At 38.9% G+C, this 12152-nt stretch overlaps 22 non-coding genes across 22 annotated transcripts; all 22 read right to left on the bottom strand.

The window, feature by feature from the left end:
* Nucleotides 1–126: 126 nt before the first annotated feature.
* TRNAA-AGC (transfer RNA alanine (anticodon AGC)) lies at nt 127–199 on the bottom strand. The gene has a single exon. It is a non-coding gene; the product is annotated as a tRNA-Ala (tRNA).
* Nucleotides 200–544: 345 nt separating this feature from the next.
* Nucleotides 545–617, bottom strand: TRNAK-CUU (transfer RNA lysine (anticodon CUU)). The gene has a single exon. It is a non-coding gene; the product is annotated as a tRNA-Lys (tRNA).
* Nucleotides 618–970: 353 nt separating this feature from the next.
* On the bottom strand, nt 971–1043 carry TRNAA-AGC (transfer RNA alanine (anticodon AGC)). Its single transcript has one exon. It is a non-coding gene; the product is annotated as a tRNA-Ala (tRNA).
* A 345-nt stretch (nt 1044–1388) lies between these two features.
* TRNAK-CUU (transfer RNA lysine (anticodon CUU)) lies at nt 1389–1461 on the bottom strand. Its single transcript has one exon. It is a non-coding gene; the product is annotated as a tRNA-Lys (tRNA).
* Nucleotides 1462–1814: 353 nt separating this feature from the next.
* Nucleotides 1815–1887, bottom strand: TRNAA-AGC (transfer RNA alanine (anticodon AGC)). The gene has a single exon. It is a non-coding gene; the product is annotated as a tRNA-Ala (tRNA).
* A 345-nt stretch (nt 1888–2232) lies between these two features.
* Nucleotides 2233–2305, bottom strand: TRNAK-CUU (transfer RNA lysine (anticodon CUU)). The gene has a single exon. It is a non-coding gene; the product is annotated as a tRNA-Lys (tRNA).
* Nucleotides 2306–2658: 353 nt separating this feature from the next.
* TRNAA-AGC (transfer RNA alanine (anticodon AGC)) lies at nt 2659–2731 on the bottom strand. Its single transcript has one exon. It is a non-coding gene; the product is annotated as a tRNA-Ala (tRNA).
* A 345-nt stretch (nt 2732–3076) lies between these two features.
* On the bottom strand, nt 3077–3149 carry TRNAK-CUU (transfer RNA lysine (anticodon CUU)). Its single transcript has one exon. It is a non-coding gene; the product is annotated as a tRNA-Lys (tRNA).
* Nucleotides 3150–3920: 771 nt separating this feature from the next.
* TRNAK-CUU (transfer RNA lysine (anticodon CUU)) lies at nt 3921–3993 on the bottom strand. The gene has a single exon. It is a non-coding gene; the product is annotated as a tRNA-Lys (tRNA).
* A 353-nt stretch (nt 3994–4346) lies between these two features.
* TRNAA-AGC (transfer RNA alanine (anticodon AGC)) lies at nt 4347–4419 on the bottom strand. The gene has a single exon. It is a non-coding gene; the product is annotated as a tRNA-Ala (tRNA).
* Nucleotides 4420–4764: 345 nt separating this feature from the next.
* On the bottom strand, nt 4765–4837 carry TRNAK-CUU (transfer RNA lysine (anticodon CUU)). Its single transcript has one exon. It is a non-coding gene; the product is annotated as a tRNA-Lys (tRNA).
* A 353-nt stretch (nt 4838–5190) lies between these two features.
* On the bottom strand, nt 5191–5263 carry TRNAA-AGC (transfer RNA alanine (anticodon AGC)). The gene has a single exon. It is a non-coding gene; the product is annotated as a tRNA-Ala (tRNA).
* A 1167-nt stretch (nt 5264–6430) lies between these two features.
* TRNAK-CUU (transfer RNA lysine (anticodon CUU)) lies at nt 6431–6503 on the bottom strand. Its single transcript has one exon. It is a non-coding gene; the product is annotated as a tRNA-Lys (tRNA).
* Nucleotides 6504–7274: 771 nt separating this feature from the next.
* On the bottom strand, nt 7275–7347 carry TRNAK-CUU (transfer RNA lysine (anticodon CUU)). Its single transcript has one exon. It is a non-coding gene; the product is annotated as a tRNA-Lys (tRNA).
* Nucleotides 7348–7700: 353 nt separating this feature from the next.
* Nucleotides 7701–7773, bottom strand: TRNAA-AGC (transfer RNA alanine (anticodon AGC)). The gene has a single exon. It is a non-coding gene; the product is annotated as a tRNA-Ala (tRNA).
* A 771-nt stretch (nt 7774–8544) lies between these two features.
* TRNAA-AGC (transfer RNA alanine (anticodon AGC)) lies at nt 8545–8617 on the bottom strand. Its single transcript has one exon. It is a non-coding gene; the product is annotated as a tRNA-Ala (tRNA).
* Nucleotides 8618–8962: 345 nt separating this feature from the next.
* On the bottom strand, nt 8963–9035 carry TRNAK-CUU (transfer RNA lysine (anticodon CUU)). The gene has a single exon. It is a non-coding gene; the product is annotated as a tRNA-Lys (tRNA).
* A 353-nt stretch (nt 9036–9388) lies between these two features.
* Nucleotides 9389–9461, bottom strand: TRNAA-AGC (transfer RNA alanine (anticodon AGC)). Its single transcript has one exon. It is a non-coding gene; the product is annotated as a tRNA-Ala (tRNA).
* A 772-nt stretch (nt 9462–10233) lies between these two features.
* On the bottom strand, nt 10234–10306 carry TRNAA-AGC (transfer RNA alanine (anticodon AGC)). Its single transcript has one exon. It is a non-coding gene; the product is annotated as a tRNA-Ala (tRNA).
* Nucleotides 10307–11078: 772 nt separating this feature from the next.
* Nucleotides 11079–11151, bottom strand: TRNAA-AGC (transfer RNA alanine (anticodon AGC)). Its single transcript has one exon. It is a non-coding gene; the product is annotated as a tRNA-Ala (tRNA).
* A 345-nt stretch (nt 11152–11496) lies between these two features.
* TRNAK-CUU (transfer RNA lysine (anticodon CUU)) lies at nt 11497–11569 on the bottom strand. The gene has a single exon. It is a non-coding gene; the product is annotated as a tRNA-Lys (tRNA).
* A 353-nt stretch (nt 11570–11922) lies between these two features.
* Nucleotides 11923–11995, bottom strand: TRNAA-AGC (transfer RNA alanine (anticodon AGC)). Its single transcript has one exon. It is a non-coding gene; the product is annotated as a tRNA-Ala (tRNA).
* Nucleotides 11996–12152: the final 157 nt, after the last annotated feature.

Here is a 12152-nt window from a genome sequence, read left to right as displayed (position 1 = left end):
TGATTAAACCACTTTAGTTGTTATAATGACACCAAATTTGAAAGCCATCTGTGACTTTTCTGTTCTTACTCTGCAACAACCATGGCAATTACAAGTTAAAAAGTAAAATGTATGCAAATTTTAGAATGGAGAATGCGGGCATCGATCCCGCTACCTCTCGCATGCTAAGCGAGCGCTCTACCATTTGAGCTAATTCCCCTGTGTGCTCACTCAGCATCACATTTCAAAAGTAACGTTACTGCTGTCCACACTTTATTTTAAGTCTAATTGCCCATAACATGAGTGTTCAGTTCACTCCTAACTGATGCCTTAACTACACCTAGGTGATGTTTTACACTTCAGGTTGGCATGTTTAGTACTTGAATAGGAGTGATATCACTGTATGTTAACCTAGACTCAGGCCCTACCTAATCTTGGAGATACATTTCTCATGAATAAGTAACCAAGGGAGATACAATTTTTAGGAGTTAGTGTATGTCTAATGCAAGATTAATCACCATATTATGAGAGCCAATGCAATCATCCAGCAAAAAATACTCGTTTTCGCCCAACGTGGGGCTCGAACCCACGACCCTGAGATTAAGAGTCTCATGCTCTACCGACTGAGCTAGCCGGGCTCCCACTTAAATATGGTATGCAGACTCATCATTTTTTATTAAGGAAAACCGTTTCTGGATATTCCTCTGCTCTTGTTTTGCAAGGAACTTCACTTTTATACATCCTTCAGAGGAAAGAATGTCAAGTAAAATAAGACGAAATGAAAATGGAAGGTGTGAAATTTTCATATTGAGATTGCATAAGAAATCAAATTCCTCTCACGTGCTATAGAATACCTAAACACTTTTGATTAAACCACTTTAGTTGTTATAATGACACCAAATTTGAAAGCCATCTGTGACTTTTCTGTTCTTACTCTGCAACAACCATGGCAATTACAAGTTAAAAAGTAAAATGTATGCAAATTTTAGAATGGAGAATGCGGGCATCGATCCCGCTACCTCTCGCATGCTAAGCGAGCGCTCTACCATTTGAGCTAATTCCCCTGTGTGCTCACTCAGCATCACATTTCAAAAGTAACGTTACTGCTGTCCACACTTTATTTTAAGTCTAATTGCCCATAACATGAGTGTTCAGTTCACTCCTAACTGATGCCTTAACTACACCTAGGTGATGTTTTACACTTCAGGTTGGCATGTTTAGTACTTGAATAGGAGTGATATCACTGTATGTTAACCTAGACTCAGGCCCTACCTAATCTTGGAGATACATTTCTCATGAATGAGTAACCAAGGGAGATACAATTTTTAGGAGTTAGTGCATGTCTAATGCAAGATTAATCACCATATTATGAGAGCCAATGCTATCATCCAGCAAAAAATACTCGTTTTCGCCCAACGTGGGGCTCGAACCCACGACCCTGAGATTAAGAGTCTCATGCTCTACCGACTGAGCTAGCCGGGCTCCCACTTAAATATGGTATGCAGACTCATCATTTTTTATTAAGGAAAACCGTTTCTGGATATTCCTCTGCTCTTGTTTTGCAAGGAACTTCACTTTTATACATCCTTCAGAGGAAAGAATGTCAAGTAAAATAATACGAAATGAAAATGGAAGGTGTGAAATTTTCATTTTGAGATTGCATAAGAAATCAAATTCCTCTCACGTGCTATAGAATACCTAAACACTTTTGATTAAACCACTTTAGTTGTTATAATGACACCAAATTTGAAAGCCATCTGTGACTTTTCTGTTCTTACTCTGCAACAACCATGGCAATTACAAGTTAAAAAGTAAAATGTATGCAAATTTTAGAATGGAGAATGCGGGCATCGATCCCGCTACCTCTCGCATGCTAAGCGAGCGCTCTACCATTTGAGCTAATTCCCCTGTGTGCTCACTCAGCATCACATTTCAAAAGTAACGTTACTGCTGTCCACACTTTATTTTAAGTCTAATTGCCCATAACATGAGTGTTCAGTTCACTCCTAACTGATGCCTTAACTACACCTAGGTGATGTTTTACACTTCAGGTTGGCATGTTTAGTACTTGAATAGGAGTGATATCACTGTATGTTAACCTAGACTCAGGCCCTACCTAATCTTGGAGATACATTTCTCATGAATGAGTAACCAAGGGAGATACAATTTTTAGGAGTTAGTGCATGTCTAATGCAAGATTAATCACCATATTATGAGAGCCAATGCTATCATCCAGCAAAAAATACTCGTTTTCGCCCAACGTGGGGCTCGAACCCACGACCCTGAGATTAAGAGTCTCATGCTCTACCGACTGAGCTAGCCGGGCTCCCACTTAAATATGGTATGCAGACTCCTCATTTTTTATTAAGGAAAACTGTTTCTGGATATTCCTCTGCTCTTGTTTTGCAAGGAACTTCACTTTTATACATCCTTCAGAGGAAAGAATGTCAAGTAAAATAAGACGAAATGAAAATGGAAGGTGTGAAATTTTCATTTTGAGATTGCATAAGAAATCAAATTCCTCTCACGTGCTATAGAATACCTAAACACTTTTGATTAAACCACTTTAGTTGTTATAATGACACCAAATTTGAAAGCCATCTGTGACTTTTCTGTTCTTACTCTGCAACAACCATGGCAATTACAAGTTAAAAAGTAAAATGTATGCAAATTTTAGAATGGAGAATGCGGGCATCGATCCCGCTACCTCTCGCATGCTAAGCGAGCGCTCTACCATTTGAGCTAATTCCCCTGTGTGCTCACTCAGCATCACATTTCAAAAGTAACGTTACTGCTGTCCACACTTTATTTTAAGTCTAATTGCCCATAACATGAGTGTTCAGTTCACTCCTAACTGATGCCTTAACTACACCTAGGTGATGTTTTACACTTCAGGTTGGCATGTTTAGTACTTGAATAGGAGTGATATCACTGTATGTTAACCTAGACTCAGGCCCTACCTAATCTTGGAGATACATTTCTCATGAATGAGTAACCAAGGGAGATACAATTTTTAGGAGTTAGTGCATGTCTAATGCAAGATTAATCACCATATTATGAGAGCCAATGCTATCATCCAGCAAAAAATACTCGTTTTCGCCCAACGTGGGGCTCGAACCCACGACCCTGAGATTAAGAGTCTCATGCTCTACCGACTGAGCTAGCCGGGCTCCCACTTAAATATGGTATGCAGACTCATCATTTTTTATTAAGGAAAACTGTTTCTGGATATTCCTCTGCTCTCGTTTTGCAAGGAACTTCACTTTTATACATCCTTCAGAGGAAAGAATGTCAAGTAAAATAAGACGAAATGAAAATGGAAGGTGTGAAATTTTCATTTTGAGATTGCATAAGAAATCAAATTCCTCTCACGTGCTATAGAATACCTAAACACTTTTGATTAAACCACTTTAGTTGTTATAATGACACCAAATTTGAAAGCCATCTGTGACTTTTCTGTTCTTACTCTGCAACAACCGTGGCAATTACAAGTTAAAAAGTAAAATGTATGCAAATTTTAGAATGGAGAATGCGGGCATCGATCCCACTACCTCTCGCATGCTAAGCGAGCGCTCTACCATTTGAGCTAATTCCCCTGTGTGCTCACTCAGCATCACATTTCAAAAGTAACGTTACTGCTGTCCACACTTTATTTTAAGTCTAATTGCCCATAACATGAGTGTTCAGTTCACTCCTAACTGATGCCTTAACTACACCTAGGGGATGTTTTACACTTCAGGTTGGCATGTTTAGTACTTGAATAGGAGTGATATCACTGTATGTTAACCTAGACTCAGGCCCTACCTAATCTTGGAGATACATTTCTCATGAATGAGTAACCAAGGGAGATACAATTTTTAGGAGTTAGTGCATGTCTAATGCAAGATTAATCACCATATTATGAGAGCCAATGCAATCATCCAGCAAAAAATACTTGCTTTCGCCCAACGTGGGGCTCGAACCCACGACCCTGAGATTAAGAGTCTCATGCTCTACCGACTGAGCTAGCCGGGCTGCCACTCAAATATGGTATGCAGACTCATCATTTTTTATTAAGGAAAACCGTTTCTGGATATTCCTCTGCTCTTGTTTTGCAAGGAACTTCACTTTTATACATCCTTCAGAGGAAAGAATGTCAAGTAAAATAAGACGAAATGAAAATGGAAGGTGTGAAATTTTCATTTTGAGATTGCATAAGAAATCAAATTCCTCTCACGTGCTATAGAATACCTAAACACTTTTGATTAAACCACTTTAGTTGTTATAATGACACCAAATTTGAAAGCCATCTGTGACTTTTCTGTTCTTACTCTGCAACAACCATGGCAATTACAAGTTAAAAAGTAAAATGTATGCAAATTTTAGAATGGAGAATGCGGGCATCGATCCCGCTACCTCTCGCATGCTAAGCGAGCGCTCTACCATTTGAGCTAATTCCCCTGTATGCTCACTCAGCATCACATTTCAAAAGTAACGTTACTGCTGTCCACACTTTATTTTAAGTCTAATTGCCCATAACACGAGTGTTCAGTTCACTCCTAACTGATGCCTTAACTACACCTAGGGGATGTTTTACACTTCAGGTTGGCATGTTTAGTACTTGAATAGGAGTGATATCACTGTATGTTAACCTAGACTCAGGCCCTACCTAATCTTGGAGATACATTTCTCATGAATGAGTAACCAAGGGAGATACAATTTTTAGGAGTTAGTGCATGTCTAATGCAAGATTAATCACCATATTATGAGAGCCAATGCAATCATCCAGCAAAAAATACTCGTTTTCGCCCAACGTGGGGCTCGAACCCACGACCCTGAGATTAAGAGTCTCATGCTCTACCGACTGAGCTAGCCGGGCTCCCACTTTAATATGGTATGCAGACTCATCATTTTTTATTAAGGAAAACCGTTTCTGGATATTCCTCTGCTCTTGTTTTGCAAGGAACTTCACTTTTATACATCCTTCAGAGGAAAAAATGTCAAGTAAAATAAGACGAAATGAAAATGGAAGGTGTGAAATTTTCATTTTGAGATTGCATAAGAAATCAAATTCCTCTCACGTGCTATAGAATACCTAAACACTTTTGATTAAACCACTTTAGTTGTTATAATGACACCAAATTTGAAAGCCATCTGTGACTTTTCTGTTCTTACTCTGCAACAACCATGGCAATTACAAGTTAAAAAGTAAAATGTATGCAAATTTTAGAATGGAGAATGCGGGCATCGATCCCGCTACCTCTCGCATGCTAAGCGAGCGCTCTACCATTTGAGCTAATTCCCCTGTGTGCTCACTCAGCATCACATTTCAAAAGTAACGTTACTGCTGTCCACACTTTATTTTAAGTCTAATTGCCCATAACATGAGTGTTCAGTTCACTCCTAACTGATGCCTTAACTACACCTAGGGGATGTTTTACACTTCAGGTTGGCATGTTTAGTACTTGAATAGGAGTGATATCACTGTATGTTAACCTAGACTCAGGCCCTACCTAATCTTGGAGATACATTTCTCATGAATGAGTAACCAAGGGAGATACAATTTTTAGGAGTTAGTGCATGTCTAATGCAAGATTAATCACCATATTATGAGAGCCAATGCTATCATCCAGCAAAAAATACTCGAACCCACGACCCTGAAATTAAGAGTCTCATGCTCTACCGACTGAGCTAGCCGGGCTCCCACTTAAATATGGTATGCAGACTCATCATTTTTTATTAAGGAAAACTGTTTCTGGATATTCCTCTGCTCTCGTTTTGCAAGGAACTTCACTTTTATACATCCTTCAGAGGAAAGAATGTCAAGTAAAATAAGACGAAATGAAAATGGAAGGTGTGAAATTTTCATTTTGAGATTGCATAAGAAATCAAATTCCTCTCACGTGCTATAGAATACCTAAACACTTTTGATTAAACCACTTTAGTTGTTATAATGACACCAAATTTGAAAGCCATCTGTGACTTTTCTGTTCTTACTCTGCAACAACCGTGGCAATTACAAGTTAAAAAGTAAAATGTATGCAAATTTTAGAATGGAGAATGCGGGCATCGATCCCACTACCTCTCGCATGCTAAGCGAGCGCTCTACCATTTGAGCTAATTCCCCTGTGTGCTCACTCAGCATCACATTTCAAAAGTAACGTTACTGCTGTCCACACTTTATTTTAAGTCTAATTGCCCATAACATGAGTGTTCAGTTCACTCCTAACTGATGCCTTAACTACACCTAGGGGATGTTTTACACTTCAGGTTGGCATGTTTAGTACTTGAATAGGAGTGATATCACTGTATGTTAACCTAGACTCAGGCCCTACCTAATCTTGGAGATACATTTCTCATGAATGAGTAACCAAGGGAGATACAATTTTTAGGAGTTAGTGCATGTCTAATGCAAGATTAATCACCATATTATGAGAGCCAATGCAATCACCCAGCAAAAAATACTTGTTTTCGCCCAACGTGGGGCTCGAACCCACGACCCTGAGATTAAGAGTCTCATGCTCTACCGACTGAGCTAGCCGGGCTGCCACTCAAATATGGTATGCAGACTCATCATTTTTTATTAAGGAAAACTGTTTCTGGATATTCCTCTGCTCTTGTTTTGCAAGGAACTTCACTTTTATACATCCTTCAGAGGAAAGAATGTCAAGTAAAATAAGACGAAATGAAAATGGAAGGTGTGAAATTTTCATTTTGAGATTGCATAAGAAATCAAATTCCTCTCACGTGCTATAGAATACCTAAACACTTTTGATTAAACCACTTTAGTTGTTATAATGACACCAAATTTGAAAGCCATCTGTGACTTTTCTGTTCTTACTCTGCAACAACCATGGCAATTACAAGTTAAAAAGTAAAATGTATGCAAATTTTAGAATGGAGAATGCGGGCATCGATCCCGCTACCTCTCGCATGCTAAGCGAGCACTCTACCATTTGAGCTAATTCCCCTGTATGCTCACTCAGCATCACATTTCAAAAGTAACGTTACTGCTGTCCACACTTTATTTTAAGTCTAATTGCCCATAACACGAGTGTTCAGTTCACTCCTAACTGATGCCTTAACTACACCTAGGGGATGTTTTACACTTCAGGTTGGCATGTTTAGTACTTGAATAGGAGTGATATCACTGTATGTTAACCTAGACTCAGGCCCTACCTAATCTTGGAGATACATTTCTCATGAATGAGTAACCAAGGGAGATACAATTTTTAGGAGTTAGTGCATGTCTAATGCAAGATTAATCACCATATTATGAGAGCCAATGCAATCATCCAGCAAAAAATACTCGTTTTCGCCCAACGTGGGGCTCGAACCCACGACCCTGAGATTAAGAGTCTCATGCTCTACCGACTGAGCTAGCCGGGCTCCCACTTTAATATGGTATGCAGACTCATCATTTTTTATTAAGGAAAACCGTTTCTGGATATTCCTCTGCTCTTGTTTTGCAAGGAACTTCACTTTTATACATCCTTCAGAGGAAAAAATGTCAAGTAAAATAAGACGAAATGAAAATGGAAGGTGTGAAATTTTCATTTTGAGATTGCATAAGAAATCAAATTCCTCTCACGTGCTATAGAATACCTAAACACTTTTGATTAAACCACTTTAGTTGTTATAATGACACCAAATTTGAAAGCCATCTGTGACTTTTCTGTTCTTACTCTGCAACAACCATGGCAATTACAAGTTAAAAAGTAAAATGTATGCAAATTTTAGAATGGAGAATGCGGGCATCGATCCCGCTACCTCTCGCATGCTAAGCGAGCGCTCTACCATTTGAGCTAATTCCCCTGTGTGCTCACTCAGCATCACATTTCAAAAGTAACGTTACTGCTGTCCACACTTTATTTTAAGTCTAATTGCCCATAACATGAGTGTTCAGTTCACTCCTAACTGATGCCTTAACTACACCTAGGGGATATTTTACACTTCAGGTTGGCATGTTATTACTTGAATAGGAGTGATATCACTGTATGTTAACCTAGACTCAGGCCCTACCTAATCTTGGAGATACATTTCTCATGAATGAGTAACCAAGGGAGATACAATTTTTAGGAGTTAGTGCATGTCTAATGCAAGATTAATCACCATATTATGAGAGCCAATGCTATCATCCAGCAAAAAACTACTCGTTTTCGCCCAACGTGGGGCTCGAACCCACGATCCTGAGATTAAGAGTCTCATGCTCTACCGACTGAGCTAGCCGGGCTCCCACTTAAATATGGTATGCAGACTCATCATTTTTTATTAAGGAAAACTGTTTCTGGATATTCCTCTGCTCTTGTTTTGCAAGGAACTTCACTTTTATACATCCTTCAGAGGAAAGAATGTCAAGTAAAATAAGACGAAATGAAAATGGAAGGTGTGAAATTTTCATTTTGAGATTGCATAAGAAATCAAATTCCTCTCACGTGCTATAGAATACCTAAACACTTTTGATTAAACCACTTTAGTTGTTATAATGACACCAAATTTGAAAGCCATCTGTGACTTTTCTGTTCTTACTCTGCAACAACCATGGCAATTACAAGTTAAAAAGTAAAATGTATGCAAATTTTAGAATGGAGAATGCGGGCATCGATCCCGCTACCTCTCGCATGCTAAGCGAGCGCTCTACCATTTGAGCTAATTCCCCTGTGTGCTCACTCAGCATCACATTTCAAAAGTAACGTTACTGCTGTCCACACTTTATTTTAAGTCTAATTGCCCATAACACGAGTGTTCAGTTCACTCCTAACTGATGCCTTAACTACACCTAGGGGATGTTTTACACTTCAGGTTGGCATGTTTAGTACTTGAATAGGAGTGATATCACTGTATGTTCACCTAGACTCAGGCCCTACCTAATCTTGGAGATACATTTCTCATGAATGAGTAACCAAGGGAGATACAATTTTTAGGAGTTAGTGCATGTCTAATGCAAGATTAATCACCATATTATGAGAGCCAATGCAATCATCCAGCAAAAAATACTTGTTTTCGCCCAACGTGGGGCTCGAACCCACGACCCTGAGATTAAGAGTCTCATGCTCTACCGACTGAGCTAGCCGGGCTCCCACTCAAATATGGTATGCAGACTCATCATTTTTTATTAAGGAAAACCGTTTCTGGATATTCCTCTGCTCTTGTTTTGCAAGGAACTTCACTTTTATACATCCTTCAGAGGAAAGAATGTCAAGTAAAATAAGACGAAATGAAAATGGAAGGTGTGAAATTTTCATTTTGAGATTGCATAAGAAATCAAATTCCTCTCACGTGCTATAGAATACCTAAACACTTTTGATTAAACCACTTTAGTTGTTATAATGACACCAAATTTGAAAGCCATCTGTGACTTTTCTGTTCTTACTCTGCAACAACCATGGCAATTACAAGTTAAAAAGTAAAATGTATGCAAATTTTAGAATGGAGAATGCGGGCATCGATCCCGCTACCTCTCGCATGCTAAGCGAGCGCTCTACCATTTGAGCTAATTCCCCTGTGTGCTCACTCAGCATCACATTTCAAAAGTAACGTTACTGCTGTCCACACTTTATTTTAAGTCTAATTGCCCATAACATGAGTGTTCAGTTCACTCCTAACTGATGCCTTAACTACACCTAGGGGATGTTTTACACTTCAGGTTGGCATGTTTAGTACTTGAATAGGAGTGATATCACTGTATGTTAACCTATACTCAGGCCCTACCTAATCTTGGAGATACATTTCTCATGAATGAGTAACCAAGGGAGATACAATTTTTAGGAGTTAGTGCATGTCTAATGCAAGATTAATCACCATATTATGAGAGCCAATGCTATCATCCAGCAAAAAATACTCGTTTTCGCCCAACGTGGGGCTCGAACCCACAACCCTGAGATTAAGAGTCTCATGCTCTACCGACTGAGCTAGCCGGGCTCCCACTTAAATATGGTATGCAGACTCATCATTTTTTATTAAGGAAAAACCGTTTCTGGATATTCCTCTGCTCTTGTTTTGCAAGGAACTTCACTTTTATACATCCTTCAGAGGAAAAAATGTCAAGTAAAATAAGACGAAATGAAAATGGAATGTGTGAAATTTTCATTTTGAGATTGCATAAGAAATCAAATTCCTCTCACGTGCTATAGAATACCTAAACACTTTTGATTAAACCACTTTAGTTGTTATAATGACACCAAATTTGAAAGCCATCTGTGACTTTTCTGTTCTTACTCTGCAACAACCATGGCAATTACAAGTTAAAAAGTAAAATGTATGCAAATTTTAGAATGGAGAATGCGGGCATCGATCCCGCTACCTCTCGCATGCTAAGCGAGCGCTCTACCATTTGAGCTAATTCCCCTGTGTGCTCACTCAGCATCACATTTAAAAAGTAACGTTACTGCTAACCACACTTTATTTTAAGTCTAATTGCCCATAACATGAGTGTTCAGTTCACTCCTAACTGATGCCTTAACTACACCTAGGTGATGTTTTACACTTCAGGTTGGCATGTTTAGTACTTGAATAGGAGTGATATCACTGTATGTTAACCTAGACTCAGGCCCTACCTAATCTTGGAGATACATTTCTCATGAATGAGTAACCAAGGGAGATACAATTTTTAGGAGTTAGTGCATGTCTAATGCAAGATTAATCACCATATTATGAGAGCCAATGCTATCATCCAGCAAAAAACTACTCGTTTTCGCCCAACGTGGGGCTCGAACCCACGATCCTGAGATTAAGAGTCTCATGCTCTACCGACTGAGCTAGCCGGGCTCCCACCTAAATATGGTATGCAGACTCATCATTTTTTATTAAGGAAAACTGTTTCTGGATATTCCTCTGCTCTTGTTTTGCAAGGAACTTCACTTTTATACATCCTTCAGAGGAAAGAATGTCAAGTAAAATAAGACGAAATGAAAATGGAAGGTGTGAAATTTTCATTTTGAGATTGCATAAGAAATCAAATTCCTCTCACGTGCTATAGAATACCTAAACACTTTTGATTAAACCACTTTAGTTGTTATAATGACACCAAATTTGAAAGCCATCTGTGACTTTTCTGTTCTTACTCTGCAACAACCATGGCAATTACAAGTTAAAAAGTAAAATGTATGCAAATTTTAGAATGGAGAATGCGGGCATCGATCCCGCTACCTCTCGCATGCTAAGCGAGCGCTCTACCATTTGAGCTAATTCCCCTGTGTGCTCACTCAGCATCACATTTCAAAAGTAACGTTACTGCTGTCCACACTTTATTTTAAGTCTAATTGCCCATAACACGAGTGTTCAGTTCACTCCTAACTGATGCCTTAACTACACCTAGGGGATGTTTTACACTTCAGGTTGGCATGTTTAGTACTTGAATAGGAGTGATATCACTGTATGTTAACCTAGACTCAGGCCCTACCTAATCTTGGAGATACATTTCTCATGAATAAGTAACCAAGGGAGATACAATTTTTAGGAGTTAGTGCATGTCTAATGCAAGATTAATCACCATATTATGAGAGCCAATGCAATCATCCAGCAAAAAATACTCGTTTTCGCCCAACGTGGGGCTCGAACCCACGACCCTGAGATTAAGAGTCTCATGCTCTACCGACTGAGCTAGCCGGGCTCCCACTCAAATATGGTATGCAGACTCATCATTTTTTATTAAGGAAAACCGTTTCTGGATATTCCTCTGCTCTTGTTTTGCAAGGAACTTCACTTTTATACATCCTTCAGAGGAAAGAATGTCAAGTAAAATAAGACGAAATGAAAATGGAAGGTGTGAAATTTTCATTTTGAGATTGCATAAGAAATCAAATTCCTCTCACGTGCTATAGAATACCTAAACACTTTTGATTAAACCACTTTAGTTGTTATAATGACACCAAATTTGAAAGCCATCTGTGACTTTTCTGTTCTTACTCTGCAACAACCATGGCAATTACAAGTTAAAAAGTAAAATGTATGCAAATTTTAGAATGGAGAATGCGGGCATCGATCCCGCTACCTCTCGCATGCTAAGCGAGCGCTCTACCATTTGAGCTAATTCCCCTGTGTGCTCAGTCAGCATCACATTTCAAAAGTAACGTTACTGCTGTCCACACTTTATTTTAAGTCTAATTGCCCATAACATGAGTGTTCAGTTCACTCCTAACTGATGCCTTAACTACACCTAGGGGATGTTTTACACTTCAGGTTGGCATGTTTAG

The sequence above is a fragment of the Triturus cristatus genome, chromosome 4_1 (assembly GCF_964204655.1).
Source record: "Triturus cristatus chromosome 4_1, aTriCri1.1, whole genome shotgun sequence".
Taxonomy (NCBI): Eukaryota; Metazoa; Chordata; class Amphibia; order Caudata; family Salamandridae; genus Triturus; species Triturus cristatus.
The sequence above is the reverse complement of the archived record's forward strand: the minus strand, read 5'-3'. Positions and strand labels throughout refer to the sequence as shown.